At 42.5% G+C, this 12,001-nt stretch overlaps 1 protein-coding gene and 1 long non-coding RNA gene across 5 annotated transcripts in view; one reads left to right on the forward strand and one right to left on the reverse strand.

The window, feature by feature from the left end:
- Positions 1–10,852, forward strand: part of LOC113893336 — a 31,852-nt gene extending 21,000 nt beyond the window's left edge. The window contains exons 1-3 of one of the 2 annotated variants that reach the window (XR_003511290.1): positions 3,641–3,682; positions 4,978–5,098; positions 9,160–10,852. This is a non-coding gene — a long non-coding RNA (uncharacterized LOC113893336). Of the gene's footprint in view, positions 1–3,640; positions 3,683–4,977; positions 5,099–9,159 lie in introns of those variants that run through there. The other variant, XR_003511291.1, reaches the window with a different exon arrangement.
- SYT1 (synaptotagmin 1) overlaps positions 1–12,001 on the reverse strand; it is a 606,041-nt gene that overhangs the window by 39,212 nt on the left and 554,828 nt on the right. The window lies entirely within an intron of this gene.

Here is a 12,001-nt window from a genome sequence, read left to right on the forward strand (position 1 = left end):
AATCAAGTTCCCATCTGACCCCCCCAGATGGCGTGAGCTCACCATCATGACTGAGGGGTTCATGCAGAGAGGGTTCAGGCAGAGGAGAAGCAAAGCAAGGCAGGCTGTGCAGACTTAGGAAAAAGGGAATGTGATGGAATTGGAACTGCGTGTTCCAAATGACATCAGTTTCCTTCTTTTGAAGGAAACCTCTCTGAACTTGATGAACACTGAGTGATGTGGGGGGAAATAAAGACATCCTCAGTTGTAGCACCGTGAGCGCCTGCTGCGTGAGGAAGAAGGTAAAACATCCTGGCTAGCTTGTATTTGGCTATAACGGATAAGACTCAGAGGTCAGTTAGTTGGCTGCTTAAGGTGAGGCTAGGGTCCCATTTGGAGGCCCCTGTAGGGCATTTCAAGCATCCAGTGAGGTGACATCCTCTGTCAGTGGCTGTCAACACTGGCTTCACATTTTAATCACTGGAGAGTTTGAAAAACTACTGATTCCTTGGGCCCACTCCCAGAGATTCTGAATTGGTTGGTCTGGGCTGGTGCCTTTGGTGTTTGCATTTTATAGCTGTCACTTTCCCACGATTCTACATTCATCCAGCACTGACTGCTGTGCTGCAGTTGTTGTGTCTGTGGTCCTGATAGACCCTTGAGCAACTTTCTGGGCCACTGGTTACCGTGGCTGGGAGGGTCACTGCGGGCCTATCCCAAAGACACGTAACCGAGTAATTACGATAATATGAGACGTGGAAGGTCATACATGTTCTATACTCAGGATGTAAACTGAGGACAGAGGGAGCTCCATGCAGTCCAGCTCTGGAGGAGAGGAGTTTTTGCACAGAGGGAGGGATGACTAATGTTTTTAGAGCCTTGTTGTCAGCATGGGTTTTGAGCAGCCTCAGCATGACCTGAGAACTTGATAAAAATGCAGAACTTCAGGCCCCATCCTGTTTGCTGTAGAACTTTGCTGCAGAAGACCTGCAGCAAATCTTATTTTAACAAGGTCCCCAGGAGATTCATATGGGCACGAAGGCCCGAGAAGCCCGCCCGTCCTGTGAGAGCACCACCACCCAGAGCTTTACCCGCGTGTGAAAGGGCGTGCGTGGGCTGTCTCAGCTTGGGCAGACGGTGAATGAGGAGCAAGTGCTGGCATCCGGAGAGGCAGGCCTGAGCCTGGTCACGAAGGGGCTTGTGGAGTTTTCTCAGGAATTTGGATTTCATCCTGAAGGTGGTGAGAGGCTAATTAAAGCCAATTAAGGCTTTTCAGCAGGAGAGTGGCACAGTGAGATTTTTGGTTTAGGAAGATACCACTGGCAAGAGTGGGGAGGATGGAAGGAAGGTCAGGGCAGGAGCCCAGGGGCCCAGGTTTGGGAGGCTATTACCATCACAGAGAAGTGGTGAGACCTGAACCCAGGCAGCCCTGGGGGGAAAAGATGGAGGTGGAGACAGGGGTTATCTGAGAGGCCTGAGCAACAGGACTTATCAACACTGACAACTCCTGTTTCCTTGAAAAGCCTTTTAGAAATACGTTGTATATCACTGGAAGAAGAAAACCCAATACATAAACAAACCTCAAATCAAAATTTTCAAATACCTGATCTTAAATCAAAGTAAAAGTCAAGAAAACAGGATTAGGAGGAAAACACAAGTATCCATGATGAATCGTGAAAGCAGACACTGCTGCTGCTGCTAAGTCGCTTCAGTCGTGTCTGACCCTGTGCGACCTCATAGACAGCAGCCCACCAGGCTCCCCCGTCCATCCCTGGGATTCTCTAGGCAAGAACACTGGAGCGGGTTGCCATTTCCTTCTCCAATGCATGAAAGTGAGAAATGAAAGTGAAGTCGCTCAGTCATGTCCGACTCATAGCGACCCCATGGACTGCAGCCCACCAGACTTCTCCATCCATGGGATTTTCCAGGCAAGAGTACTGGAGTGGGGTGCCATTGCCTTCTCCGAGAAGCAGATAAGACCGAATGAAAAGGTCTGTTGTTCCATTTTTCTTGTGCTGCCTCAAATGTATTAAATGGACACTTTTGATGACTGATAATTGATGTACACTTTATGATTTAATTTTAATTTAAAGACGCATTGCTGTTGTACAATTTCACAGGAAACAAAGCACAGAAAATATGTACACACACACACACGCATATATATCTCTCTCTCCAGATTTTTGTTGTATTTTTGTTGTTTATGACTACAAAGTATGGTTTCCTTACTGGCCACAAGAGAGCTGTTCTTTTCACATTTCACTGAAGGTGTAATTGTTTTCTAGAGCGTATCATACCTTTTCTACCTCCGTTTATCAGTAGCACATTGGCAAAAGAATTTGTTAGTCCCAAACTTATAAGAGCAGAAATAAATTTCCAATTGTCTGTTACTTGAAATATTAATGAGGCTGATTGTTTTTTATTCATTCTCTTAACAAAAAAAAATTGAATTCAGTCTTTTTACTTCCATTTTTACCTTTTAGTCAATAACACTAATGGTATATGAGAAGGCTTAGTTTATTATTAACTGCATTAAAAAAAAAGATATTTGATAAAACATGAAACTAAATTACCAATGCTATAATTTTTTATACCTTTGAAAATGTGATTATCTGTTATTTTATCACAAAAGCACAAAACCCTCAAATCTACTTAGAAGAGCATTCATAAATAGAAGCATCAAATGGTAATGACAATGACTGTATATGTTTCTGAGCAGTATTGGGTTGGCCAAAAAGTTCTTTTTGAGTTTTTCTGTATGATGGTATGGGAAAACACAAACAAACTTTCTGGCCAACCCAGTATTTGAACATGAGAGGAAAAGAGCGAAGGAGCTGGGCTTTTTGCCCTTGCCCTCCGCCTTGCTGCTGCCTCCTCTTTCAGGCAAACATCTACCAAACCCTTTCTTTCAGGAGACCAGAGTGGTCACGGGACCACTTCTTCAATTTCCTGACCTTGCCTCTGCTCTGTGTCTTTCTGTCTGTCTTTCTGACAAGAGCAGCTCAGACTTAACCTTCACAGTTCCCTCCTTCTCATTAGTTTACTTTCTCAGCAGAATATTCCCTAGGTTTGGAATGAAAATCCTTTAATATCTATTGACACTCCAGAAAACTAAAACACAAATGGTCTGTGGTGTCAACGGCCCTACCATTCCAGTGTAGCTGCACTACTTATGCAAACTGATCGGAGACCTCAAAAGTTCAGAGAAAGCTGAATTTGCATGCATGGCTGGGATCCTGACTGCAAATAGGCTGAGGCTTGCAGAACGAGTTCTATGGTAGCATAGCTCAGCACTTTCTACAAAGAAATCCTAAAATGTCCAGATTGTCTTTTCCGTTGACTGTTAACGGGAACATCTGGGGAGGGCAGTTTGGCAACATTTATCAGCGTTTCAAATGCACATTCCCTTCCACTCAGGGATTCTGCTTGAAAGTTTTTAGGCTGTAAATTCTCTTGCCTAAGTATCCAAGATAGCTATATATACGTGCTCAGTCGTGTCCGATTCTTCGCAACTCCAGGGACTGTAGCCTTCCCGGCTCCTCTGTCCATGGGATTATCCCAGCAAGAATATTGGAACAGTTTCAGTACTTTGCCATTTCCTCCTCCAGGGAATCTTCCTGACCCAGGGATCGAACCTGCATCTCCTGCACTGGCAGTTGGGTTCTTTACCACTGTACCACCTGGGAAGCCCAAGTATTCAAAGGTACATGTATAAGGAGATTCAGAATAATATTGTTTGTGAAGGCAAAAGCACTACATACAATCTCTATGTATCTACTACCGCTGCTGCTGCTGCTGCTGCTAAGTCGCTTCAGTCGTGTCCCACTCTGTGCGACCCCATAGACGGCAGCCCACCAGGCTCCCCCATCCCTGGGATTCTCCAGGCAAGAACACTGGAGTGGGTTGCCATTTCCTTCTTCAATGCATGAAAGTGAAAAGTGAAAATGAAGTCGCTCAGTCGTGTCCGACTCTTTGCGACCCCATGGACTACAGCTCACCAGGCTCCTCCGTCCATGGGATTTTCCAGGCAAGAGTACTGGAGTGGGGTGACCTCACCTTCTCCGGTATCTACTACTAGAGAATGATTTAAAAGTTACTGTCCATTCAGACACTAAAATGGTAGGCGATTGCTCTGTGCTCATGCGGAGACGCCTCAGTGGTAAAGCCAAGGAATGTCTTGGTGGGGCTTTACTGTTCCCTACTTCACAGCACTCCCCTTTCTTAGATATGGGCACTTGACGTTCCGTTTTATCTAAAGTGGATTACAACAGAGCTTCCAGACCTTCTGTCAGCCAGATCGCCTATGTCAAGCTCCTTCTAAATCTACATTATAGAGATATAACTATAAACATAATTACAGTTTAAAAAGTAAAAAATGTATGATGATATTTATACATAATATAGAATCTATGCATATATGCACATGGAAAATTTCTGGAAGGATTTACCTGAAACAGTGGTTATCTCTGGTTAGAAGGGTTGGCTATGGGGTTGCAGAGGGACTTTACACTTCTGGTCTGTTTTTACTGCTTTTTCATGAACACATTACTTTTATAAATTAAAAAATGAATTTAAATAAACAATTCTATATACACAAGTACATAAAATGAAAAACTGGGAAAGGCCATGGGAAAAGGGCAGTTATCTAAGTCCTGTGTGAGCAGACACCCTAACCAGGTGCCACAGATAAAACAGTCCCTGTGTCTCCTGTGGTGGTCGAGACATCAGAGGTGTGTCCGTATTGCCCATCACTGTATCCCTACCGAAGACATGGTTCCCCTACAGTCCAACTGCCACTTGATTCTTTAGGACCCTGAAGGTTTTGCCTTAAGGCTGGCAGGGGTAGCGAACATCACTTCTCCCGAGAAATCTCCTGTGATTCCTGTGGCCCTCACTGGCTCCTGTCTTCTTTTCACTCCTATTACAAAAAATTCGTTGCTTTAGGGTTGGTGCCTACCTCCCCTTTATTTATACTGACAGCATTCCTTTTCTTTCCAGGCCATTGATGGTAGGAAGAGGTCTTCAGTGTAACTACCGCTGCTCCCATCATAGTGTGCCCTGTTGCCCTGCAGACTGACTGATAGCAAATGAAGGTTTTACTTCTCTGCCAGTTTTGCAGGTAGAGCCTCTTGTGTGGCAAAGGGAGAAGATCACACAGCATGTGCCAAATTGCATATAGTGGGACATTCCTGCGCAGTAGATGCAACTGTCCTGGGAGTCTTGATTCAGGACAAAGCCTTGACCTCTTAGCATGAAGTATGTGTTCTCAGCCTGTCAACAAACATGCATGAGCATGCACGCGCGTGTGTGTACACACACACACACACACACTCAGAATCCTCATCTGCAGCCACTTCCTGCTACATACCCACACTCCTGCTTCACCAAATTATTTGTCTTCCTGGAATGCACAATGTGTTTTTATACCATGATAATAATTTATCCCAACTGTGGTTCAATGGCATCCAGAATGCAATTAACCCATATTCATTTTCTCCTTCCTTTGCATTTTGCTTAATGATGCTTAACTCTAAATAGCTTCTTCCATAGAAGGAGAAAAAAGACTCCAGGGAGACAGTTGTGAGGATGGGCAACCGCCACCGTGTCTTACAGTCTGGTGGGTTTGTAGTGTTCTGTGTTATTGCCTGCTAAATTTTCACGGGGGTGTGCTCTGTATGCGTCACTATACAACATCTAGCCTAAATTGTGAACAAAAACAAGTATTTTTTTTCTTACATGTATGGAAGAGAATTGTTTGGCTCACAGAGGAAAGGAGATAGTTGTGGTTCAATGTTAAATTTTTGGTTCTGCTGGTTGAAGATGAAGTTTATTTTTATTCCTCCTAGTTTTAGTTGCACCTTAGTATTCAGGCATGTGATTGTCTGAAGTTTTGTCCTTATGATCTAATTAGGAATTCTCCTATGGTGTTCAAGCGACCTCTTACATTAACTCTTGATTTACTAACTGGCTTCTAGACACAAAGAGAGGATTAAAAAGCTGCAGAGATAAACTGTTCCAGAATAATGTATATAACACATAAGCAAGAAAGTACCTCAATCCCATTCACAGAGAGTTTGTGTCTAAGATATGTGAAGTTCTCTGCTTAGCAAACATCAGGAAATGACACCAACATGCCAGTTTGACTGGCATGTTGTGATCTGGCTACTTATACCGCCCTAGCTTTTGACGTAGTGAAATGCCGCACGCCATCAGATACTTAAAGCCATAAAGTTGCTGGCAGCTCAGTTACAAATTTAGATAGGAAAGTATTTGGCGTGAAAATAATTAGCAGATAGATCTTGTGGTTCGCTGACTACTTAATTAAATTGGAGATCCTCTGAATATTTTTACCTGCCTCTCCACTGAGACAAGAGCTTGACAATCAACTCAAGGGAATGACTCGGCTAGGAGAAAACTCACAAGTTACATTGGAAGGACTGTCTATCAAGATCAAGGCAAAATGAACCAAGATCAGGGTGGCTTCTTTCTTAAACAACAGGAAAATAAACTGAGGTACCTTACCTGAAGTGGTCAGGTGGCCTCTTCATTGAGTGCCACTGAGATGGAAGGAAACCTCTTCTCTAATGTTGCCATTCATAAGCATACATGACTCATCAATGGGTAGGGTCTCGTTCCTTTCTGACCAGAGTTAGTACTTCCAAATTTGAGTTCACGAACCTCTTTCTCTCATGTCCTATCTTTTCACAGTAATAAAGAAGGCTACATCTAAGGCAGGGGGAAATGTTCCAATACAATGGTAATCCAAATAAAAGAAATCCAAATAAAAATGAGACTCCTAAGTTGGTTCTATCAGATTGCCAAAGACTTAAAAAAATTGTATAATGTTCATTGTTGGTCAAAGTGTGCAGTCATCTGCTAGGCTGGGAGGTAATAAGAATGTAAAATATTAATACTCTTTCTAAAGGGGAATTTGGCATGCCAAAGCCTTAAGATATGCATATCTTTGATTGGAAAATACACCTTCTAAGGTATATTTTGGATGTAATTGAGGATATGAGAAAAGATGTAGTGACAAAGATAATGATTGTGGTGGTGGTTTAGTCACTAACTTGTGTCTGATTCTTGTGACCCCATGGACTATATAGCCCGCCAGCCTCCTCTGTCCATGGGATTTCCCAGGCAAGCATACTGGAGTAGGTTGTCATTTCCTTCTCCAGGGATCTTCCCAACCCGGGAATCGAACATGGGTCTCCTGCCCTGCAGGCAGATTCTTTACCAACTGAACTATGAGGGAAGTCCTATTAATTGCAGTGTGGCTTATAATACAGAAAAATCTGAAATCACTAAAGAATTTAACAGTTGGATGTTAGTTAAATAAGCTATGGTAAAAATCACATAAAGAAATGATCTATAGGCATTTAAAACAACATTGAAAAATTACTGATGCAGAATAATGTTCACAACATACTGTTGTTAACAAAAGTAGATTAAAAATTAGCATGTTTTGTATATTCCAACTTTATAATGGAAAGTATATAGGTATACAGATGTGCATAAAGATAGGCCTAGAATCATGTACTAAAGAAATTAACCCCATTATTTCTGAGTGGTGAAATTCAAGATAGGTTAAAATTTTTTCTAATTATCTGCATTTTCAAAAATTTTATAATTTATATTTACCTTAGTGAAAACCAAAACCTACTTCTAATTAATCAATATGAATATTCATGGAGAAGCTAAGTCTTCCGTGACTGTGACGATGATAGCAAGTCAAGGAGCCTGTGGACCTACGATGGTGCCGTGTGTTGCCTGCTCCAGTCGCCCCCTCACCCCTTGGTTTTAGCACCCCAGATTTTAGGTGGGCACACTGCCAGAATAAAAAACTGCTTTTCTCAGCTTCCCTTGCAGGTAAGGTGCTCAAGACTAGATTCAGATCACTGAGACGTAAGTGGAAATACCATGTGGGACTTGAAGAATTTTCACTGAAGGGCCTGGGTTTACTTTATTTCCCCCCTTTTCCTTCTCGCATGGATGTAGCCGCTGCCACAGGGGTCCATGGCATGGAAACCACATGCAGAAGGCAGAGGATGGCAGAGGAGAAAGACAGCTGTAGGTTCCTTGCGACACATGGAGACATCATGTCAGCTCTGGACTGACGGCTTTCATTCTGCTTCATATTATAGACCCATACATTTCTACTTCCTTTAAAGCTCTGCTATTCGGGGATTTCAGTTATTTGTTGCCGTGCCCGGGCCTTACTAATATATAGACTAATTGTGTTTGTGGTTGTTGCTAACTGATCAGAACCCTTTATGGAAGGGCTTCTTACAACTGGTTGTCCAGGAAAAAAAAAAAAAAATATGGAGCATCATTAAAACCATACTTTTGATGTAATTTCTTGAATTTCTAGATGAGTCTCTCATTAGTTGATATTTTTTTGATGCAGCAGATAAGCCTATCTAGACATGATCTCAAAGGTTGATACAGCCAATTATAATAGCACTAGCTGTCAAATATAATTCTTAATTATATGAGTTAAACATTAAATGGATGTTAATGATGATAAGAATAATGACATTTTCACACCAGAGCAAATGTGGCTTTTTAAAGTACAGAAGTTTTTAATAATTGCATTTAGGAAAAAAGAGCCAATTACTAAAGGAAAGTTTATCATCTGGGATGTATTGTTAAAGGAATTTTTGCCAAATGAATATTTCTGTGAACCAACTTATGAGTTTGAGAGAAAAACTGTATTGACCTCTGAAACAATACATGGATTCTTTAGCTTCAAGTCTTATTGCTACCAAAATTAAGAGGAACAGTATAATTTCTACCATCAATGGATTCATCTATTATTCTTTTCTGGGGATTTGTAACTTATTTTCCCAGATTTCATCATTATGTGGCCAATTTAGAGAACAGTATGATTGGGTGCTTCAAGGATTTAAAGCTTGATGATGATGAAAAGTTTCTTTTGTCAGTTCTGCTTCTATAAAAAACACTCAGGCATTTCAAAATGATTTTTGAAATGGTCTGACAATATAGGCAATTAAAAAACACAAAGTTAATTCTTTCCATCCTCCAACTGTAAGACATTATTAGAAATGAAAGTGGCCGGAGTAGAAAAGAAGGAAAAAAATTTTTTAGAGAGACATCCTCTTTTTCTTTCTTTTATTTTTCTCCTTATCAATGCAAATGTTCATGTTTTCATCTCTGTAGGAATTTTTCCTCACTGCATTCCACAAGCCCAGAGAAACTCGCTGGAACTCATACAAAACCCTCTCCTGCTGCCATATTAGGAATCAAAATGTGTAGCAGAACCCTACTGCCAAGTCGAGATAATCAACAGGGAATGTCTGTGCCTTCAAGCCAAATGAGTGCGGAGAAATGATCAAGGCAGCAAAATAAATAATAAAACAGCACTGGCTTTAGATTGTGGTCTTGTTATATCCCACTCACTAATAAAGCTGTGCTGGAAATTTCTGTACCTCTTGGCTAGTCAAGTACCAGAGTCTAGTTCTGCCTCATTTTCCTGTGGATACAATACACTCTAGGTCACAAGTGTAGCAAAATGAGATAATGTATCTCTGTCTTGTTAACTGCATCAAAAAATTGTTGTGGTCTGCACACCTCCTAAATCTTCTACCTTAATACCAAACTGATTCTGCAGTACTTTAAGTTTTAGATTTTTCTTTTGCCAACTTTTGGAAAGGGCCTCTCAGTATGTGGAAGTTACCAGGAAACGATCCAGCTATCGCTTTCACTCCAACTGAAGCTGGTTGTGAGATAAGTAGTGTCTTCCTAACTTATACCCAGCACTTGGTCTATCACATACTTGACTGGAAATAAATGTTTAATTAATACATGTGACAAATTAAGAGCTGCTTCAAATCACAGCACAGTGGTTCTGGGATCCTAGTGAGGGACAGGATGGGGATTATATAGTGAGGGCTGAGCAATCATCTAGTGAATTAAACAGAGTATTGTGGAACGAACTGCCTGCTTTATGAACACAGTAATGATTACACCTGGTAACGTAATGCTAGTACGATGAGAAACTTGACCTTGCGACCACATTTCAGAAGTTTTAAAGGAGGCAGGTGTAAGAAGTGAGGAGATCAGAGAACAGAAGCTTTCATAAATCAAGACAATAGATAACAGGAGTCTGGGTGAGAGCAAAATTGTAGACTCAGGATGAAGCAAAGAATTCAGAGCTATTACAATGTAATTTGTGTGCTGTGACTCCCTGGGAAATTATAATTATCAGAGAAATAATAGACCCTTGGTCAAATTGCCTCTGGTCATATTACCTGGATGAGAAAAAGAAAATAACAAAGGGGGAAAAAAGTGGTCTAGAACATTTGAAGGTACAGGGACAAACCAACAAAAATGCTTTCCTTGTATGATTCTCGCGTGCCATAGTTTACAAGATTTCCCTGGATCTTGTCTCATTTGACACTTTGTGAAGTCTGCAAGGAGGACCTCCTTACTCCCTTAAGCCAAGTGAGGGCACAGGTTGAATCAATTCTGCTAAATAACTTGCCCAAATTCTCCGTAAGACTGTGCACTAGATCTCAAGTCCTTTCTCAAACTCCCACTAATGCCAACCTAAGATGTTGTTGGTGCCTTCTGGGGGTTCCTCCTTTCCTTCGCGATGAGACTTAGTAACAGCTCCCCAGTTTGTTTGTTTGGTTGTCAGCCTTCCATTTGAGCAATCTGTAATAGTTGCGGGAGCCCACAGCTTGGCTTTAGGGAGGTAAAGCTCTGCCCTGAATGGACAGAGAGATGGGGGTGGAATGCCTTTTGTTAGGAGGACTGGGAAATGATGCCCAGATGCCCGGGCTGCTGCTGCCATCTCCTGTTCAGAGTGTTCACCCAGATCTGCCCTAACACATGTTTCAGAAAAGGCAATGGCAACCCACTCCAGGACTCTTGCCTGGAGAATGCCAGGGATGGGGTAGCCTGGTGGGCTGCCGTCTATGGGGTTGCACAGAGTCGGACACGACTGAAGCGACTTAGCAGCAGCAGCAACACATATTTGCTGTAAATCCGAGTGCCATATCCAGGTCCATCTGATTCCAGGTGAGGCTCAGGAATATTCCTCCCTGCCTTTGAGGGTCCCTATTCAACCTGTTCTGGAGGCTGTGACTTCTGGTGGCCAGCACTGGAAGGTGGTGAGAACAGGATGAAGGGAGTGAAGGCTATTGTTTGCAGGAAGAGGGAGCGGGAAGAAGAGGTCTGCGAGGTGGAGACGTGGTCAAAGATGGAGGCAAGGAAGACGGCAAGGTGCATCTACTCTGACTGTCTTGCGTGACCCATCACTGCAACGGAAACCTCTGTGCCGGCCACGTGCAAGAGAGGCGAGGGAGCACAGAAAATCGGGTCCGCTCCTGATTTCAGGAGCAGTCATCAAAGGAGCCTCAGATGAAGCTGACCTGTCCAGATAAATCGCTTATGTGAATTCTGGTTGTATATCTCACCATCCACCGAGGCTTGGAAATAACTCACAGATGAATTCAGCTTTTTTGCTCCTGAGGCTGTAGCGTAGATTCTTAAAGGATCTGGTGAGACGCATGGCCAGAATATCTGCAGAGGCTAATGCTATGAGGGTATAGAGTATGTTTTGGGGCCAAGTGTAGCATAATATGGGCTTCCCTGGTGGCTCAGCAATAAAGAATCTGCCTGCAATGAAGGAGCCACAGGAGACGTGGGTTCGATCCCTGGGTCAGGAAGATCTCCTGGAGAGGGGAATGGCTTACTCACTCCAGTATTCTTGCCTGGAGAATCCCATGGACAGAAGAGCCTGGTGGGCTACAGTCCACCAGGTTGTCAGAGAGTCCGATATGACTGAGGCAACTTAGCTCGTTTGCATGTAGCATAGTATAAATTTGATTCTTGCTCAGAAGTGACCACTTAACAGTACTATTTCTAGGGTTTCATTTTTTAAGGAGAGTAGAATGAATTTTATGAAGATCAACCATTATAATTTAGCCTGCCATTCATGGGAATTTCATAGGCAATGTAAGGCCTCCAACCAGACAGAGGGCTATGAGACTGCTCC

The sequence above is a fragment of the Bos indicus x Bos taurus genome, chromosome 5 (assembly GCF_003369695.1).
Source record: "Bos indicus x Bos taurus breed Angus x Brahman F1 hybrid chromosome 5, Bos_hybrid_MaternalHap_v2.0, whole genome shotgun sequence".
Taxonomy (NCBI): domain Eukaryota; kingdom Metazoa; phylum Chordata; class Mammalia; order Artiodactyla; family Bovidae; genus Bos; species Bos indicus x Bos taurus.